The 21,143-nt window shown below is 40.0% G+C and overlaps 1 protein-coding gene across 1 annotated transcript in view; it reads left to right on the top strand.

The window, feature by feature from the left end:
* Nucleotides 1-21,143, top strand: part of PLXNB2 (plexin B2) — a 256,257-nt gene that overhangs the window by 72,093 nt on the left and 163,021 nt on the right. The window contains exon 2 of the mRNA XM_085309906.1: nucleotides 6,452-6,647. The gene's annotated coding sequence lies outside the window, so the exon portion shown is untranslated. The remainder of the gene's footprint in view (nucleotides 1-6,451; nucleotides 6,648-21,143) is intronic.

The following is a 21,143-nucleotide window of genomic DNA, read 5'->3' as shown; positions in this document are numbered from 1 at the left end:
TTCTAATAATCTGTATAAAATAGCAAAGTGGGTAGGTTTTCATTAAGTTTATAGTCTTGGGTTGTATTAAGTGTAGTTTCTATCAGGTTTATTTATTCTTCAGCCCAGAAAGTTTGGAAGAGTAGCCTGCCTCTTCCCTCAAACTGTAGTAGTTTAAGGTTTTAGGCAGAGTTTTACTGAACAGAGTTTTGTGTGTATATGTCTTGGGGTAGGGAAGCTAAATTTCTTTTTTAATTTATGTGCCCCCTGAAAGCTGTTTTTGCTGACCAACTGCTTTTGCTTATTTGCTTTGGTAGAAGATTTGTTTGTGTGGCTGCTTAATGTRCCTTCTCGGTGACTTCCAAAGAGCAGGACTGGCGGTGCCTTTCTGTACTGTTCTCATCCTTGTGAAGTTACCTCTGCTTTATTGTAACATCAGTTACAATAGTTTCCATTAAGTAACTGAATAAGAAATAGTTTAAATAATCTGCCTTTGGAAATAGTAAATGAGAAACTCTCTGTATGCCATTTACAAGAGCCTTGCAAACAGATCTTCRGAAAGAAGAACCCACGCTCTGGCTTTATAGCTGATACTCCACCAGTTGGCAGACAAAAACCTTGCTAGCATTTCAGTTTACAACTGATGATATGTAGGGTTTTTCCTCCTTAAAATGCTTTAGACTGAAATAGAATTTAACTTGACACTGTGCTTTTTTCAAGCCAGATAACCATGTTCCTTTCTCCTCTCTTCATAATATATTCGATATGTTACTATGAATATATTTCCTGAATTGTTATTAATATTACMCATRTCTGTCCTTACCTTCCTTAGAAAAMTACATGAAAAGCAGCTGTGTTGCTGTAAAAAGTATTTTTTGCACTTTGACAATGATATGGTTTGCAATTTAAGAATTTTCCAGCAACAAAATTTTCTCACTGAAAAMATTTGTATTTTATTCCTGTGTCTTTTTCATTTAACTTTGAGCAAGCATCAGCCTTCARTTTTGTGTTCTTTGAGCTACCATGTTTGTATGTAAGTTGCATTTATTTTAATTCTTCAGAAGGTTCCAATTTTCACTTCCGTACCCCATTTACACYTGCAGAGTGTTAATGTATCAACATCTCAATTCCACAAACTATTTTTTTTTCTCCAAGGGTCTGGATTTTTCTTAACCCATTAGACCCAMACTGTACAGGTATAAGTGTTTGTAAAACACACTAGGTAGTCAAGAATGTGGTCAGTGGCATCCTAATCTGAAATCTGATAGCATAAATCTCTTGCTACATTTGATAGATCATACAGCTAGGAAAAATATTGTGAAAGAGATGTCTYAGAAAAAAAACTTTTTCTAAGTATTAAAAAGACAGAAATAATCCCCAAGTTTTTGAATGTGTGCACATAGTAGAAAGGAAGAATTGTACAGTAGAAGTTTTTCTTTCTAATTCTCATTCTCTTAAGTGATCAAAACTTTCTCATAAAACTGGATCCAAAAGAGCTTATATTGAAGGACATACAATGGCAAAATTTACAGTGTAGGCATGCTGGGCAAGATGTATTTCTTCTTGTCCTGAAAAAACTAACACCATCAGTCAGAGTGTGTAACTTGAAATGACGTGTCAGGGGACAGCCTCCTTCCCTTCTCCCCTGGGAAATTATTCTTCAGACTGCTGCCGTTTCATACTGTCCTGCCTATTCCAAGCCATTAGTGTGCTAGAAAGAATTTCATGAGCCCTGAGGCTTTACTAGTAGTCAGGACAGGCAGAAGGAAAAATTACCCAACACTTCCCCATGTAGGTTTTAAGGATGGGATTTTAACCAGGGGCTTTTGAGAGCATATGCAAGACCTTTGTTTTTCCTTCCCCCTCTCTTCATATTCCCTTGCTGGACCATAYCAATAAGACTTGAGAGTCTGGCTCAATTTTGTTTTTATTAGCAAGCACAATGAAGAARTATTTGAAGTATTTGGTTTCATAGACTGTGTTAATGAAGCAGAAAAAGAAACTCTACCTTATATTGGAAAAGAAGTGATGCCGACCTGCCCGCCTCGTCCAGGAACCCTCTTAGGCAAACAAATGCCATATCCAGTCGGGATGACTCCCTAAGCCACATAACAGAGCCTTAGTTCTTCCTGTTGCTCTTCAGTGTCCTGCACCCCTGTCATCTCTCCTGTCCCTTTCCCCTACCACTCCCCCCCGCCCAAGTATTCAAATGGGAAGGATTTCTTTCGAAGGCAGATGAGAAGTCTCTGGATCAAAAGCATTTTAGAGTTGCTGTGATCTTTCCCGAGAACGTAGCTAAATAATCCCCCCAAAATGAGCCTTGCTTAGTGCTCTGTACAGTTACTGATCGTTTTGGTGGACCTTGTCGTTCCACGTTCCGGGGCTGTGCGCGAGTGTGTGTGTGTATGTATGTGTGCACGCGCATTTGTCTGAGTCTCAGCCAGGATATGTGCCAAAGAGATTAGACTTTATCTTCCACCCCAGAGAGGAGAGAACCTAAGTAGGTTTATCATGAGGTTTTCATTCACTCTGTCATTTCTCCCTTCTTTATGTTTCATTGCTAGACTTCTAATTTTTCCAGACAGCAGCGCACACCCCTGCAGCTGGCCTTGCATAATGATTCCCTCCTCCTAGACTGACACAAGCGTGGATGCAAAAAATCTCTTGCTGTTGGGGTGCCTCCTTCCGCAGACTCTGACCCCTGCTCCCCCCCCTTGAAAAATAACTGTCCCCTCCTCAACACTCTCATTTACCACCTACTAGCAGAGCCTGCTGGGCCAAGATGCTGCCCACAACCATTATCCTGTCTGTGCCGAACATCAGGAAATGGTTTTTCTCTGACAAATACACAACCATTTTTTTTCTTCTCCTAATGACACTTATTAGTGAAAATTGGAGTGCCTTTAGCGACCGTGTTTGACACAAACATTATACTGCAAGGCAACCAGCTCCCGTGAAAAGAAAGAGCCGGCTCTGACGGCCTGAATTAGGAGACGCAGGATGAGAAGGGCGCTCAGGAACCAGAAATCTGCCTGAAATGTTGGTCTTCAGGAGGTTTTAAGTTAGGGATCCCCTGTTCCCTGAGGCTCAGTTTTAATTCAAAATGATCGCGTCAAACCATTGAACGAGGGCAGAGCTGTYGAATCTGGGGCTTCCCAGCTGCCGAACCCATCCGACACAGCAGCAGTTTGTAAATCTGCTTGTGGACTGCTCACAAAGTGTTGTTTTAAAATCTCTCTCCTTAGTGCTCCGTCCTCACTTAAATAGCAGAAGCAAGAGTACTTTAAAAGGCAACAATCTCTGTTCCTGCTTTGGATTATAAAACATGCACAGGATGAATGTGCAATGTACAGGAAGAGCTTAGTCAGACTTTACCAGCAGCAAAGGGGTAGGTTAGGGTCGGTATTTCTTCCAAGAAAAAAAAAAGTTACAAAAAGTACTGGATTTCTAAACTAAATATTCAGTGTTGTCAGCAATTTGCTGGGTGACACAGTTGCTTTAAGAATTAAATGATTTTTTTTCTTCAGCTATAAGTATTTGACAGTTTCTCTGCTGCTGTCCCTATGGTGATTCATATTGCAGTTATTTGAAAAAGGCAGCTAAACTATAATTGTTTAAATACAAACAGAATATGRTAGTGGATGCTGGAAACCAATCTCACTAGTATTTGCTGTGCTAGGTCGYATCATTTTGTTCTTTGGCCATCAGAGAGAGCAAGCTAAAGATTAATTGAAAAGAGTTTTCCATCTTTCCAAGTGTGCTGAGCGCTAGTAATATTTTCTCCTCTGTAAATGCTGGCAATTGATTATAAAATGTCAGAGGTGTTAGCAGTGTCAGTGACCTTCATCAAGCCAGCTGGACTAATAGGTCAGGCTTGCTTTAGGACACCTTGCAGTCACTGACAGCTTTTGTTGCATCTGCAGCCAACTTTGTACCATTAACAAGGGGGGGGGGGAAAGGTGGATGGATGAGAGTGGTTTGTAAATGTAGCAGTGCTTATTCCCTAAATTTACTTGAAAAATGGCATTGGACACAAAAAATAATTATTTCATACTCTTCCTGAACTTCCAATTGAGCCTAAAGGATTATGGATCCGGGTTTTGATTTGTGCTATATAGGCTGTCCTCCTTTTATAGAAGTGAACTAGACAATTTCCTATCTCTGCTGCTGGGGGCTAACTTCTGAACTGATTTCTGCTCCGCGCATTGTCTTTTACTGTGCATTATTGGGAATGCCSCTGTTAGGACTTCATGTGCAAAAATATGTCTTTGCAGCAGCCTTGCATGCCAGCTGCACATCATGTACAACTGTTTTCCAGGCTATTAAAWTTGACTTTGCATTTCATCTACTCCATTTATTATTCTAAGCTTCTAAGCAAACTATGGATAAGTATTGAAGAAAACGCCCTCCTTTTCTAGCAACTCTCTTTTCAGTCTTTGGGATTTCTGTTTAAGGCGAAGGGTCAGATTTTGGTGATTCCAACTGGTGATGGAATATATTTATTTGAAATGATTTTATTAGAATATGAACTGTATGGTACCATTCTTTAAAATGAAAGAAGAAAGAATGTGTATATTTCTGCTCAGTAGTCTCATGCTTATGGTACTCTGAGGAAATGTCTTTTTTTACACTCATGTTCCCTTGCAGACTTAACAGTGTTAGAATTTGATAGTCAATGTGCCCTTTGGGCTTAAAAGAGAAAGTATCTGAAGTTTTTGGAAGAGGTGAAAGGGAGAGGAGAAGAGTAATGACAGATGTATTAGACTTTGAAGAGCAACAGAACTAAGGCTCCATTATTTAACTTTCGAACTTTCCAATCCCATGTGGCATTCCTTCACCTCAGAGAGGGAAAAAGAGTATTTATTTATTAATTTTGCTGTCTTGGCTTTATGATGTTTTAAGAGTGAGATTCTTGCTTTTTATTCCCTGGATATGCCACATATCAATTGATGTCTCTATTCCTCTCTAATGGGAGCAGGTACATGGAGAAACAGAAARGGAGCTTTTTGCATTGCCCAAGTATTTTCTTCAGTATTAAACAACATACATGCATGTGTTTAAGGATCCAGGAGGAAAAATAATCAGGARGATGTTTGCCTTCCGAGGTCTCCTTGAAAAGTCAGCTTTCAACTAAAAATCCACTAACCAGCGAAATGCTTAGCCTAACAGTCTTTATAGTCCCATATCACCATTTTTTTTAAGCCCTTCTGTACCTAAGTAAGACCTTAGAATACATTCTCTTAGTTTTCTTTTTGAGCTGGTTTTCCATAATTGCATTAAATCCCTTCAGTTTATGACTTGCAAGAAGATACTTCAGCTGATTTAAGATTAGAAGTGCCTTTTCAGGAGTTCTTATATGTAAATTCCCGTAAATTTGAATCATTGAAGGAATCTGTGTTGGAGAAGAAGCATAGAGTAAAAATGGCAGTAAACAATGAAAAAAACTTCTTAAATTTATGAGAGTTATMAGCTAATCTTGAATCCCTTTGGAGACAAACAAAGAATAATTCAGKTTGGAAGGGACCTCTGGAGGTCATGTAGTCCACTTAGGGTGCAGCCAGTAAGATCAGATTGCTCCRAACATAGAGTTTGCATAACTCAAAACTTAGAATTTCTTAGAACTTCTGATAGGGAAAAACAAAATGTAATTTGTCTCCTTTGTCTTCACCTTTAAAAGGAACAAAAAAAAAAAGGAGGAGGCTGGGGAGAGAATTTACCATGTATTCCCTTTTATTTTTAGAGGGAAATAAAAATTTCATCAGGCTGAATTTTACTTTCTATACTCAATTATTCCCAAGGAAGTTGAAATAAGTACAGATACAGGCTTTTCAAGAATATGTCCTTAGAAGTTAATGTCTGAAGTGAAGGGAAATTGCAAGGTGACATTGCTCTTGAAAACTGAGCCTTGATAAAGGGCTTCATTTAGACCTCCATCCTTGAAAATGGATGAGTGAACTATGTTGGGAAGGAAAGGGGAAAAAAAGGAGATGCAAGAGAATGATAATAGATGAAAGTACAAGGTAATTTAAGTCCTTGGTTAATGCCTCTATTTGATATTAGTAGTGGGGTTTTGGTTATCTCAAATGAAGTCAAATTCTTACCATGAAGTGTTCTTCTTACGGATTAGGCTTGAATAAGTTTGTTATGTGTCTACCATTTTCCTGTAGAAAAGTGGCCCATCCAAGCTAGCATTAGGATGTGTAAGTGCTTTATAAATAGCTTTCTAGTGCTTTCTCTGTCCCCAAAATGTACTGTATTGGAAGAGTACCTGGATTTGAAAAAGGCAGAATCATACTTATCTGTAATGCCACCTTTGATGACTTTTCTCCTTTAARATGGTTGCATTGACTCTTTAGCAGTTTGAGTGATATAAGTTACCGTGACAGCGTAAACTGCCATCAGCATGTCTCAAATACGAAATGTGGCATCACTCCTGCAACAAGGGAGCTGAGAACGTGTCCTGTTGTTGCAGGTGGGAAGACAGAGGGTCAACCCACGCGACGCTGGGGCTCGCCTGGGGCCCACTGGAGCTCAGCTGAACAACAGTTTGGAAGATTAAACACCAACACCATCCCATCTCCTCCTGAAGCCTCAGCAGAAGAAGTCAGCTGCCCTCTCCCAAGCAGTGGTGTGCAKGCAGAATTTTCATGTGAATTCTTTGATATCAGGTGAGCTTGCTTTTTTTTTGTTTGTTTGTTTAAATACATTAGAGATTTTAAAATGGGAAATTATTTTTGCTTTTCTAGACAGAACTGTTGCTATTCATCAAAACTTTCAAATGTTGCTGGAGCATATAATAAATGTTTATTACTACTAATGGAGATAAAACTTCTAGGAGCCGATCTTGCAAGAGGCATTAAAATAAGCAAAGAAGCAAGAACAGCTTGGCAGAGGTTCTGTATTCATAAATCTATTTATAGAAGGAATGCCTCTTAGAAGAGCAGGTTTGTGCTTCTGCCAGCAAAATGCTTTGGCCTACTGCCGCGCTAGCGCTTGCCCTAATTTTGCACTTATATTCTGAGTCTCCCACGGGGGCTTTGAGCAGATGTGTGGTTGAACTGAATCTGGAAGGTGTGCAGATACGACTGTGTCTCTGAGGAGGATGAGATAGATTCAATAAAGTTATTTTTGAGGACCCAGCCATGTTGATTAGCATGTGTTGGCCTGATGGGACTCTCTGAAGTCTGCTTGTAAAGCCCCTGCTGCCTACAAAGAATTTCCTTTCTGCTTATGTGTCCAGTGAGACCTGAAGCAAAGATTGACAGAGGAGTTACACAAACATGGCCCTTGGTCTGTCTTTTAGTCACATACTGGCTTACAACTATTTAGACAGCTTACTTGGTATCGGTGACATTCTGGAAGTGCTGCTATCTGATGCACTATTGCCCGTTTGGTATGAGTTTTGAAGGGAATTTGAGGTATTTTTCTGGGATTAGCTATGCAGCTTAAATTTCAGCCTTTTGCTACCAGTAATTGTCCGTAGATCTTACTTTTCGGAAGATAACACTTAGCCTTTCTGGAAAGAAAGGCACGTCTCCTGCCTAACACTGAAGAGAAACCTAACAATGGGAGAGGAAAATAAAATTTCCCGAGAAGTTTGCTTGCTCCCAGGAGCAAAGTTAAGAAAACAAGTGTGCTTTAGTGTTTAGCTAATAACTGGCTGAATGCCAATTTGGGAGGTCTTTTTTTTTTTTTTTTGGCTGGCTGAATGCCAATTTGGGAGGTATTTTTTTTTTTTTTGGCTGGTTGGTTGTGTATGTAAAGTTTTATTTCTTCTTAAAAGCTATTGGGAAAGGGAGGGGTCGAAATACAGTTTCACACGCATGTGAGCTGTAGAATGGATACAAATGAAGAGAGTTGTGGTAAAACAAAAGGTACATTCCCTCCTACACACATTCATTTATATACATAAAATCATGTAAGGAAGGCATGAAAACAGCCACTACTTAAGCTTATTTAAAATACAGATCAGAGAAGATGAGTATGTACAAGGAACAAACGTGTCTTCTGTGGAGGATGTTAAGMTAAGTGTAGACTCACTGAAATGGAGTAACAGAGTAGTTTTCTTTTGCAATTTTGCTATGGATGTTTAAATCAGTTATATTATACAATATAAATGTGATGTAAATCAGTGAATAATACAGGGTATGTTCTGAAGCTGTAGTCAGAAGTCCTTTTTTGCAGGTATAGCTAGTGTGGTTTCAGAAAGCCTCTGTGCCAGGCAGTGGTCAGCACTCCCACAGCTGAGACCCCGCAAGCGCTCACGTGCCTCTTGCCATATGCTGTTGCGTTTCAATGCCGGCGTTCAGTGACCTAGCTCGCAAGTGGCAACTCTTTTCAAAAAAGAAAAAAACATYCACCAAAATGTGTTTGATAGTTATTAAGCTTGTTTATATGTCTGACTGGAAAGTCTGATATTCAAAGCGTGATTGGTCTTAGATTATGCAAATGACATGTCAATACCTTGCATTAAACTGTGTTAGACATTTACTGAAATTACTGCCAGTTCCACATAACTGAACTGATCAAAGGTAGTATTCCYGTTGCAAGAAGCCTTCCCTAATCTAGTCGTTTCTTGAGATCTGTTTCTTTGAAAGTAAGATTAACATCCCTGTGTTTTTTAGCAAAATGAATTGACTACTAAAAACCTACAGTCAGCAGTTTGGATAGTAGAGTAGTATACCAGAGTATGAGGCTTATTGTTCTAAGGAGCATTTAGGAAAGTAAATATGAATATTAATTTTCCTAATTCCTCTGTTACAAAGAGAACAGAAAATGCTCATCCAAGAGTTAAAAACAGTTTATGGAATTCCTCAGCAAATGGACTTTGACACATAGTGGATGTAAAGTGTTTCCTGGTGTTACCTTTGTATAAGTAAGTATAGTTCAGGTTGCTTGGTTGGTTTTTCATAGAATCACAGAATCGGTAAGGTTGGAAGGGACCTCTGGAGATCATCTAGTCCAACCCCCCTGCTCAGCAGGGTCACCTACAGCATGGTAGACAGGGTTGCATCCAGGCGAGCCTTGAATATCTCCAGGGAAGGAGACTTCACCACCTCTCTGGGCAACCTGTCCCAGAGCTCCGTCACTCTCACAGTGAAGAAATTCCCAGTTCTTGCAACTGTTTTATGAATTACATGGTAGTGTTTAAAGACAGAAACAAAATCTTTGAGCTTCCCTATTTTTCTTCTTTCCAGAAACTTTCCCCAAACTTCATTAAGCTTCCACCTTTTTCCTTTAAATGGGTGGCTAGCGTAAGCATTTTGGCCAATTCGCATCAYGTGGAGATATGTGTCTCTTAACATTCTCAAGGCAAGTGTAGGTGCAGATCTGGTTCACTGGTGTTCCAGTGAGCTCCACATGTAAATCGAGCTTCTAATAAGTCAGCATTGTGYGGGAAGGTGTTAATGGCTGCCATCAATCAGAGGGCTGGTAAAAGTTGTTCTTCCCCCTCCCCCCCAGACTAATGAGAGAGCAATTAAATGCCCTTTTGTTGAGTGATAGCTGAGACAATAGAAATCAATGTCCAAAGTACAAACCAGAATGGCAAGTCTTAAATATAAGCTAAGCCATGTGTCCCAAGGGATTGACATGTTGATTTGCTTACAGCTGAGAGTGTACATGAAAGGAATAACTGAACGTGTAGACAGCAGGAGAAGCGGTAATGCTTCTTGGAGCGGCGCCAAAATAGAGAGTGTTTGTTGGGAAGACTTGTCAATGAGGCTCTGGGTCCATGAGCATTAATGCTGCATCTGTGCAGCCCAGGATCAGCCAGTAGTGCAACTTTGATCCGGAACAGGCTCTGGCATAAGATCATGATTGGAAAGTATGATGCCAAGTCTGTTTGCATTATGTTTTTTATGTTGTCTGCTCAAGAACAGACAACATCTGATCTGGTATGAAAGCATACCGATCCAAAYTTAGCCTTTCAGCTTTTTCTGAAAGTACTTCAAATGAGTTTACATTTGATCAGCACTATATTACCATGTTTTAGATCTGAATATCCCTAGAGCAGGGTTTGCTGCATTGTCAAGCCATAGCCTGAGGAGGAAGACTTTGGATTTCTCTCCTCCCAAAGGTGCTGTTATTTCCTAAACAGCTACGGGTGCAAGTAGGTAATGCTCTGTGCCTTTCCTAAGTAAAATCTCACTATAYATATATATAAATATATATAAAAGAAGCGTGGTGATAAATCTCTTGTAAATGGAAAAAATCCCATGAGACCTTTCATATTGGTTAACAATTTCAGCCAAAGGACATGCAGTCATTTAGGTTGCTGAACATGTTTTGCCTGTCTTACTTACTCCACACCTTCTACGTGGCTTATTGATGTTAATGGGATCCTTCCTTTTGACTCCAGCATGCTACTCACACAATTGCCTTGCTGAAAGGGCTTTATGCTACTTTGTAAGCACAGGATTGCATTGTCTCTAATCTGTGTAGGTTTTTTTGGTGTTTTTTTGTTGTTTTGTTTTGTTTTGTTTTGTTTTTGGTTTTTTGGGGTTTTTTTTTGCCTTGTGCAAAACTGTAAATATATCAAGAACAACAAGATATTGCACTTAGTAATGGCAAGACACTTCTATCCACAGCTGATATGCTTTGGCAAAGACTGTGGCTATATAATGTTTTGCAGCAACTCAACTAAACTATGAAAATTTCCTTCAAGTTTAAGTCTCCAAAGAGAGGTCACAGTAAGGAATTATTTTATTTCTATGCCTGAAAAATATTCCACATATATGACCAGTCACCTGAAATAATATTTGATTTTTTTAAAAGAAAATATTCCTATTTAGAGATCTCTCTAARGAACTCATTCTGTCGCAGCTTATTCTTTTGGGGGCTTCAACAAATAAAAACAAAAGTACCTATATTAAGAGGTCCACAGAAATCAGTAGGCATAAAGAATAGATTGATACAGAAACTGCTGCGGAGTATCCTACATAGACTTTATCTTCATTCTTGTCACTGAGTGTAAACTGCTCATTGGGTTTTCCTTTCTCCTCCTTGCATCCCCATCAGGGACAGTTCCTCTCTCCATCTGCCTCCACTCTCTTTGCAAACTCATGCTTTCTGCTACTTTCAGGTGTTCAATGTGTGGTTTCATAAAACTGAGAATCCAAAATTTGAGGTATATAATCCTCAAATTACTTTGAATGACACACTTCACAATCCCATTGTCTTCATATTAATTCATATGCTCACCTCTGAGGTTAACTGTGGTTCTAGCCTTAACTTGCACCTTACTTCTGCGTCGAGTTCACCATTAAAAGAACGTAAAGGAGCRAGCCTAAGAACTGAGTGATTCTGTATGTGCACAGCAATGCATTGCTGTACATGAATATAGTACTTTGAGTCCTTCAATGAAGACCTTGAATTATTAATCTAACCTTTACTGCCACTGATACTTTTACCTAAACATTAAAGCATTCTTATCAATAAACATACAGTAATATAGCCTCCAAAGTGGCCAACCTAGTGTGAGATGAACATAGATAGGCGTAGAGCACACACAGAAGCCGTTTGTAATGTTTTATGTATACCAATTCTGTGTCTAACTTTGAATAATCGCAGATTAGGTTTTTTTAAGCATCTTTCTCTATATTGCAAACGTTCAGCAGTCCAACAGAGCAGAGCCTTGATACCGGGACTGCTGTTTGATGTGTCCATTAGTTCCTGCAAATGCCTTGGAATACAATGGGATAGCATGCAGACTTCAGAGCTGTCATGACAGGTATTAAGAATGTGTCAAATCCCACTGATGACTGATAACATATCTGTCATTCGTGATGGTATTATTAGGAAGAAGAGAAAGAGTTTCTCCACGAGAAGAAAGATATTCTAGGAAAAAAGGGGGAGGGAAAGACAGGAGGAGAGAGGATTTACTGTTCTTCTGAGCTGCCTCATTTAATTAAGCCTTGTCTAGTCCATAAACAAATCTATTAACTTCCTGAATGCTTTGGCAGCTTATGGACTTTAACACTGCAACAGTAATTCAAGAGAATTTAGGTTTCTCTTTGGTGGATAACTGCGCATGTAGGTATTGTAGCTATGGTGAAAGTTCTTGGATAATACATGAAAATAGCTAGTGTAATATTACAATTTTTTTCCAGTTGAGAATATAACAGCATACTGTGGAAGAAAGAATTCAGTAAGCACATAAAACGTTTTCTGCATGGAAATTCTTTATAGAACTGATAAAAGGGTATAGTCTGCCAACTCAATTTCATTTGCATCTTTGGTTAGCAAAGGGATGTGAAGTATTGCATTTTTTTTTCTGAATGTGTATCTTGTGTGAGTGTGGGAAGGAGGCTGTGTTTTGTGTGACTTGTAATCTAGAAAGGTATAGTGGAAACTTATGTGCATAGTACACAAACTCATTCCATTTAGCTCAGGTGTTCAAGGCTGAGTAGTAAACACATCAGAGGTCCCCAAGCAGCTGAGTATTTTGACAAAATATGACCCTCATTCTGCTGTGTCTTGCTACTTAGGTAATGCTAGGACAAAGGAAGTGACCTGTATGCTTCTTGCTGTCAACATCTTTGGTGTAGGGTTTATCCCCAAGAGCAGTAAAACCAGTGTAGCTAACCTGTAAGTCCCCCTATATACAGAGTTCAGTTCAGGGGGCATATTAGATGTCAGGAAAGAGGGAAATCTGAAGTACAGTGGACTGAGACAACTATTCTTAGATGTCATATAAGCCCTTAAATCTACTTTCAGCAGGGGCAAATTCAAACAGCCTTTAAACAGAGGCTCATGGAGCTGTCTCTGATYAGTTTGTCTCTGTCTCTTACACTAATTTTCCTGTTGTCTTGGTGAGAAAATAGATGAGTCTTTATTTCTGTCGCTTCTACAGGCACAGCAATGTGCATATCCGTCAGGTCCCCCAGTCCCTCAGGAAAGCAATGCGGTAGAGGCCAAAGTGACCGARCAGACGCTTGGGACTAGCTTGGCCTAGCTTGTGCCTGTATTTGTGCCTGTGAGTACAGGCTATGAGTTRCTGGCAGGAGCAGTTTCCTGGGGGATAGCTGTCTTGTTGAATGTGTTCAACCAAAATGATTGGCAGCTTAGATGATGTGGTTGGTGGCCATCAACGCTTGTTGATTGGTCGCAGAGCAGGAGCTACTCTGAAAGCTAAGCTGGAGGCCGAAGGCTGTTCTYGGCTTTGGGAGGCCGAGGTCTAGAGCACAGAGAGGGCCTGGCCTCTATTAAGGCCAAGTCGTAGTTGCTGTGGCGTTAACGGAACAGTGTTTAGATGATGTTTAAGGGATTGGCAGTACATGAGAAGTGCTAGCCAGGGCAGTTTCGRACCTGTTCCTCGCAGTTGTTGATGGCGTATCAGCTGCCGTAAGCTGTCCGCATCTTTCTTCCGCTTCTCAAGCCTAGTGTTCCCGGCAGAAAGCGGCAAAGCCCACCGCCGGGCAGCCTGCTGCCCTCCCGAGCGTGTGCCGTCAGCCCGGCACTGCTCAGCAGAGGACCGGCGCAGGCAGCTGAGCGCTGCAGTTCTGTAACTGCTGCAGGAGGATTTGCCTGAGCAAGTCTCGGTGCCTGTAGTGCTTTCAGAGGAACGGCCCAGCTTGCGTCTGGACCTCGAGTGCGAACGCTGGCCGTAAGGTGGTGGCAGGCGCGCTTCGGTGGGAGCTTGAGGCACCTCCGCTCGCTGACGTTAGCCGCCCGTGCGTGTGCTCCTACCAGTGAGATGCCTCATGCTTACTGGAGCGTAGCAGCAGGCGCCTGGGCAGCTGCAGCATGGCAGTGGCTTTGGAGCTGGTTCACACCCTTGCTTACTTCATGGAAACTTACTCATCTGCCCAGGGAAAGACCTTGCTTTTTTTTATTTTTTTATTTTTTTTTGTCTTCTGCAACTGCGCGTCTACCCCACCCACAGAGGTTGGCTACGCAAAGGTTTACAGCAAACTGGCAAGGGCTCTGGGTTTTGATGTGGTGTGCTGTGGCTTGAATTCTTTCCCAAGGTGGATGTCTCCACAACCTCTGGCCAGCAATCCCAACAACTAGGAATTTGGGTATCTCAACCTGTGACTGGTTTAGCTTAAGAGCTGTTAAAGGAGCCTGATTTTTATTTATTTATTTTTTTTTGCCAGAAGCTGAACTGAGCATTTTTTCAAAGTAACTCAAACTGTGCACCCAGAAATCATTAATCACACTTTAAAATCTTGACTTCAACTTCTTTTAAATGTAGGAGACTACCAAACAGGATGTTAATGTTTTGTCTTAGCTGGCTGGCAGTACCTTGTTTCATGCCAATTAAATACAGTTTTGTCAAGAGGAACAACTGCCGAGAACGGCACTGCAGCAAAGAGCCTTTCTCCGCTGATCAGAGGTTTGCTTTTGGCCCAGGGTGGATGTGACACAGATGTTCATGTATATTGATTATTAGGAGCCCCCAGTGTGTGACTTCACTTTTTTGTCACTATCTGCTCTTCATCCCTGCACTCCACAAGGAAATGCTAGCACAAATGGAAACTATTGGCATTCAACCCAGAAGCTGCCGTGTTGCTGAAGGTCTCTGCAGAATAAGGTGATGGTGCTCCTAGCTGCTGGGTTGCTGATTATTAGCAGTTGATTAGGTTGAAACAGGTTTTGTGGGTGCTTTTTTTCCTCCCCCCTCCCCCAGTGCTGCCAACTCCCATCTATTTTTACCAGATTTATATAGTGYACAGTTCTTGGGTTTTCTGCCCTGGGAAAAGACTACAGTAAAACAAAGCTGTGAATATGAGCTGGGTGTACTTCTCTGAGGGATACTATTTCTTCCTTGTACTGCCCCTCCCTTCCCCAGTTCAGTAGATTCTGACAATTTTTTTWAAAAAAGAAAGAAACAGAAATGCTTATCTGGGAAGTATTGCAGAAGTTGATTTGAGACTCAGCTATTTCTGTTTTCATTTTGCTGTACATGAGGTGTCCTGAGATAACACACAGATTGAAAATCATGAGGTTGAGGGAGTCACCTTTTGAAGATCACTGAACTTTTAATTCCTTCCAGAGTTCGGGATCAACACTAYACTGCACAGTCTCAGTTCTGTTTTACATGTGCACACATTAAGCTGCAGTCCAATTCTTGATTTATTTTTTGTTCAGCAGCAAGATTAGAAGCATCCTTTAGAAAGAAACCACCCCCACCCAGCTTTAATGAGTAAGGATATCTTTAATCTAAAAAAAAAAGTAAAAATAAAAAGTATAACTCTTGAGTTCATGACCTAAGTTCAATGAAAACTGATTTCTATGCTTGTTTGGACAGATAAAATATTTTCAAAAAATAAATTAACAGTGTTGGTGATTGTTCGTTGGGGGAGGGGAGTTGGAAGCCCAGTATTGCAAAACAGTGGAAGATTTTTGTTTTAAAAATGTTTAACTGTTGACATGAGGATGTTTGTTAGAATATTTTTAGTGCTGATAAAGAAAAGCAGCATATATTGGAATTTGGGGGAAAACACACGGTAAGTCTTTTGTGAAGCTCCCTTGCACTGCTTGGGGTAGCAGCATTACGTAATGCTAGCATAGATTTCATAGAATGGTAGGGACCTCTGGGGATCAGCTAGTCCAACCCTCAGCATAGCCCCATACRGGGATTGAACCTGTGACCTTGGCAGTAGCAGCACCATGCTCAAACCAACTGAGCTAAACCTGCCCTGCAGCCTTACCTAATAGTTTCTTTAATGTTTCTAACTCTAAGCTTTTGTGCTGTTTTTGGAGGGGAGGGAATGAGAGAAAAAGAATGATCATAAAAAGAATTGTGTGCTCCACTAGTGTGACATCTCTGATAAGACTTCTAATGTGGTATTTGCAAGTTGAAAGGCTGCAGCTAAGCCTACCTATAGCAAAGCTGCAAAATTTGTACTGATTTTAATTGTGGTGTAAAACATCATTATTATCATATGAAAAGCACCAATGATGCCTTGACTTGCTTGATAAAATAAGAATCTGTTCATGGTAATGACCATTAACTCACTGACAGGATGATAAAGAGATTACAGGGTTCAGCTTCYCCTTTATAAAGAATTGGTTGTTGCACGTGCTACCCTGCTAGTCCAATCTCAGGATGTGTTGTGGAACAGCAATGGAAAACATTTTTAATATTTTTAACGTGCTACCTGACAGCGTGATCTTTATAGTATACAATTTTCTGTTTCTCTGACCTCTTACACACCAATTGTATTGGGAAAACATTAATTAAACTGGAACAATGTATTTATTGTAACTGGAAGTTGCTTTTATCACAGTTCCTATTGTTCAGGTTCCAGAGAAGGAATGAAAGAGAAGACTGTTTTAAGATACCTCTTTGTTTGTTACTGCCAAAAAATAGCAGTAATCTGTAAAAGGGAAGCGTTCCTTCTGTGCAGTTKGAGTCCCTTGAGTCTTCATGCAAAACAGTTTATATTAAAATTAGCTAACTTTGGAAGTGAATTACTCTAAGCATGGGCCACCGATGAGTTTTGGTCTTCTGATACTGTAAGTAGACTGTGTGTGGCAATGGTGTATTCAGCTAGCATCACTTGGCACACCTTGAAAAGACAGTAATTTTTCAGGTGATGCAAAGCAAAGTGGGACCTCATGAAAAGGCGCTGGTGGTGGTGGTGATTGTGATCTGAAGGTTGTTAGGCAGAGGGAATATTTGAGGGACCGTGCCAAGATTTTGAGTTCAGAGTCCAACAGAGTCATGTCTCTCTGAAAGAGCCTGGAGCCTGACGGCTTCTCATTTCCCTAATGATACAATTTGGCTTAAAAAATGGATTCTGTCTCCTTGTAAGCCTTGCTTCTCTTACAGAATCATACATGATATAATATACAGCATGTTTAAGTGGAAGACAGTTCAATTACCTCATCTATCCTAATTACACAAGCTGCAAGAAACAGTTTTCATTTGTGAGTAAGTACTGGGCAATGTAGTTTCCAGAAAGTTGCACAACATTTTTTTAAACCACTCAGACCATACCTAGCAGCAAGGTTATTGCTTTTAAACAGCCATTTTAAATTCCTGTCTGCCCTATTCCTTCCTTGTTATTGTTCCTGCCTTTCTGTTATAAATCGTTGTCCTCTGATATGTCAGACTGATCAATTATGTATCATACAGAAATGCAGCTTGCTCTCCTTAAGTCTCTTGCCCAACTGTAACCAGTTCCCGTGTCACGCTTCTAAGTAGTATCTTGCCATTTTGGAAAGTCACTGCACCATTTATATTATTCTTAGTGATGTGTGAAATTTCCTCATTCCCTTTTCCTTAACAGCCACTGGCTACATGCATTCATATAAAGTAGAAATGTTGCCATAAGATATGGGACTGAGAATTTTAACAACAGCAAGCCTGAGAGCCTGCTAGTCCATAAATAAGAACTTAACATTGCAGAATTTACTGGGATGCACAAGCCACTCTGAGGATCTGGACACTGCCTACTGCTCCAAAAAGTTAGGAGACCCGTTCAGGCTGCACTAATGCCAGAAAAGGTGTACCCTGAAACACATGGATGGAGGAACTAAGTTCTTAAGGGAATAAATGTCTGGGAACCCTTGTGGCTGCTCTGCTGTAGCTTCCCTGCAGTCAGTATTCAGGTGAGCTTTAACCTGGCTTGCTTAGAGGCTGGCCTGGGAGGAGTTTAGGCATGGTCTCAGATCTGCCAGCTCAATCTGACAGGCTTTTAGGAACATAAATCTGTGGTCAAAAGGGTAAAATGTGCTGAGGGWCTTTCTTTATCCCCATCTTTTGCTGCCAAAATATCTGTGCATAAATGGGAATAATCCTTTGTATAGACAAGTCATCTCATCTGATTCTTTTGTTGATGTCCCTGTCCGCTATTTGTGATCTTACCTTCCAATGGTGACAGGCATGTGTGCTGAAATTTGACATTAGGACATCCCAAAGTGGATCCCAAAAGGAGAGATCTGAGAACACAAGTCTGCATGTAAGCAGAACCTTGGGAGAGGGCAGCATCTTGCCCTGAATGACACTATTCTCATTTCCCACTGTGCCACTGTGCGCTGGCACGGTATCTTCAGGAACAAAGCACAAGCTCTGTCTTATTCYCTCTCAAAAGCTGTTTCTGTATTGTAATATTCCTTACTTGGCCATGCTAAACTATGTTAAATAGGACTGGGGCACTGCATTAATAATAATAATAAWGATAAAAGCTAGGAAAGCCAGTTAGCTGTCTTGCAGTCCTATGGAGAAGGAAGCAGTAGACATAAAAACTGAGACTACTGATAACATTCTTTAGCATATCTTAGAAGTTTTGATCATGATGCTCATCTGTAAGGGAACAGTCAAAAAGGAAAAAAAAATATCACCAGCCTGTTATACTGTGTGGCAATTTCTCTTCATTCTGATGTGTTAAATACCTGCTTTAAATATGTAGAACATCTTGATAAGTCCGGAAGGAGCCATTAAAAGTAATAATCTTTTCATTAAGAAAAGACAAAAGTCTCAATAAAGAACATTTAGATTCTTTGTCTTCTACTGAACATTCAGTAAAATCAGCCATGAAGGCAGTTAGCTGCATTTTTGCTTTTTCTGCTTAGTATCTTTCTCCAAAAAGTACTTTAAAAGCAACAGATGTAATTATATAGCAAGTATACGGCAAAAATATATATATATTTGCTAAGGGGGAAAAAAACTAAATCAAGATCAGGAGTAGATTCCTTGACTGCTGTCAAGAAGTGATTTTAATCTTTGTGAAAATAGAAACCTGAAAATATACATTTTAGGAGTAAATTAATTGAATTTTTCCTGTATATGGAATACAGAATGCACCAGTACAAGTCTGCAAGTTTTTTAAAATACGTTATATGGTTTAAAACTTATATGCTGCACTAGAGTTTTCTGAAAGGTAGGACACTGTAGAGTCAGCTATCTGTATAGTAACTTGTATTATTGTTTTATATATAGCACTCAAAAAATGATGTTTATTCTTTTTTTTTCCTGATGTGAAAAAGCATTTTCAGTCAATAAACTTTCAAGTTACTCTTTTGTCATCATTACTGCTTATTTATTTTTTCTCTAAATCTTGCCAATCTAATGTTTTAAATTCTTTTAAAAGAATGTTCCAGCTTCTTGATAGTTGAGAGAATTGGTTGTCTTTTTTTTCAGGAACAAAATGTTTCTTGATGAAAATACAAATGCAGTACCAGTTGAAAAAATATTTAGACCACTCTTTTAGTCAATGGAGAAAAATGGGCACTTCCAGAATGTGATCCAGCATACCTCTTCAGATCTCCACCTGGAATAAGATTAATTGCATTCTGCGAGTGCCTCTTTTTCTTAGCTGACGATAAAGAGAGGTTAGGTGGCTAACTCAGGTAGCTATTTCCACTCTGCTCTCCAGCATTTCAATTTCAGCAATGAATAGCACAGCTAAGCAYGGACCTGTGTCTCTTCTACTATGTTTCTGTTTATAAATTTAAAAAAGTGTCCAAGAACTATTTTACATACGTCTTCATTTCACATAGCAACGTTGCTTAGTGCGGTCCTCTCTTTCACAGCTTTTGGGTCGTTACTTGGAGACAAATTTCACCACAGAAGGGCTGCTTTGAAGTTTTATTCAGACTGAAGCTGAATCTGGTAGAGCAAACTGCTTCAAAAATAGCCTGTTAATATCCATTTCTTTAGAAGTATTCTGTACAAGCGCTGGAGAAGCTTTACCAAATGCATGTAGTAAACAAATTATTCTTCTTTAGCATTAGCTGTTCCCCTCTATGGTTTAGAGAACTCTGTAAAAATAGCTTTCTAAGACTGTGTTATATTTCACATTTTATATTCATAATAAACCAGAAAATGAGATACACTAGGTTCAAAATGATTTTAACTTACGTGAATTTGTACTTGGAACTGTGGTTGGCCTTCCAAAAAGCTGTGCTTGGCTATGTGCTGCATGCCTTGAAGACAATCCTGAAGATAGTCTTAAGCTTTGTACAGAAAGCAAGACTAAAATATGTGTAGGACATTACCAATTTATGTATCTGTAATATATTACAAATGGATTTTTCCTCCCTATCAGTGGAGCTGTTCATCTGTGTTTTCTCCCATGYTATACTGTATTTTTTACATCGGAGTACCTGATATTTTGCAGCATGCGTTAGGGAATGGCGTGGTCATTAGGCTATAAATATGCTCTTTGGCACAGCAAACAACTGAATTTGTGTAAAAACAGGACAGGGAGCATTTGCATGCTTCCCAACCAAGGCTGTGCTGGCGATGGGCACAAGCTCTAGGGGGAAGTGGCGATGTGGCACCACTCCAGCTACTGCTAGAAGGAAGAACTTGACCAAAGCATCCATGATGTGCGAGCTTGTATCCACTAACCAGCTTGACAGTTTTGGTTTAGTTCCTGCTATCATGGTACTGGATTTTGCTCTGGCAGTCAAAATGCCCAGTCTTTGCCTCAGTTAATCCTCATCTGCTGCCTCTGATGACAGCATCAGTCACTTGTGCGCTGTGCCAGATTTTTATTTTACAAGRTGAATTTGATGTGCTTAGTCTGTATTGTTTGTGATTGAAAATACCTTTATCATTGTGCTTTAATTTTATTAATTTTCTTTCTTAAATAAACATCTCAATTACCTTTTCAATTTTGTTTCATATGGAAGCTTTCCAGAGCTGCACTGCATATGTTTGATTATAATTAATCAACTGGTGATATATAAAGCTAATATCTTTATTCATTGAGCACRCTGAAATGCATTTTTCCAAAATGATAAGCCTATAATACTTTATTTAAGAGCTCTGACTCATGATTGCAGGCAGATTTATTTGGTACAAGGGATGTGGTAGCAGGAGAAGTAAGCTTTGATCTGTTGCTTTTCATTTTTAAAAGGGAATTTCTTCATGGGTTCATCTGCATGTCTTATTTCTCTAAGGCTGTCACAGAGTACGGGTTGCCGTGTGAAGTTTTGGYCTCCCTGTCTCTCCCAGGGTAAAATCCCCTAATACACCGTCTCTTAGCAGGCTCCAGAGGGGCGAGAGGGCTCTGGGCGCTGGCCGTGGTGGGATCTTGCACGGTTGGCCCCTGCTCAACCTTCCTTGGGAGAGTCTCTTTCAGCAGGTGGCAGAAGGAGATAAAAAAAACTCTATCCAAAGGCTCACACCAATTCATTTGCCGAAGTGTTCATAACTATATTTTGCACTGGCGCGGAATGAAAAGGGAGCTATGCACGTCTCGCTC

Source organism: Rhea americana, unplaced genomic scaffold, assembly GCF_003343005.1.
Source record: "Rhea americana isolate MKP2758 unplaced genomic scaffold, rheAme1 scaffold_306, whole genome shotgun sequence".
NCBI classification, from domain to species: Eukaryota; Metazoa; Chordata; class Aves; order Rheiformes; family Rheidae; genus Rhea; species Rhea americana.
The sequence above is the reverse complement of the archived record's forward strand: the minus strand, read 5'-3'. Positions and strand labels throughout refer to the sequence as shown.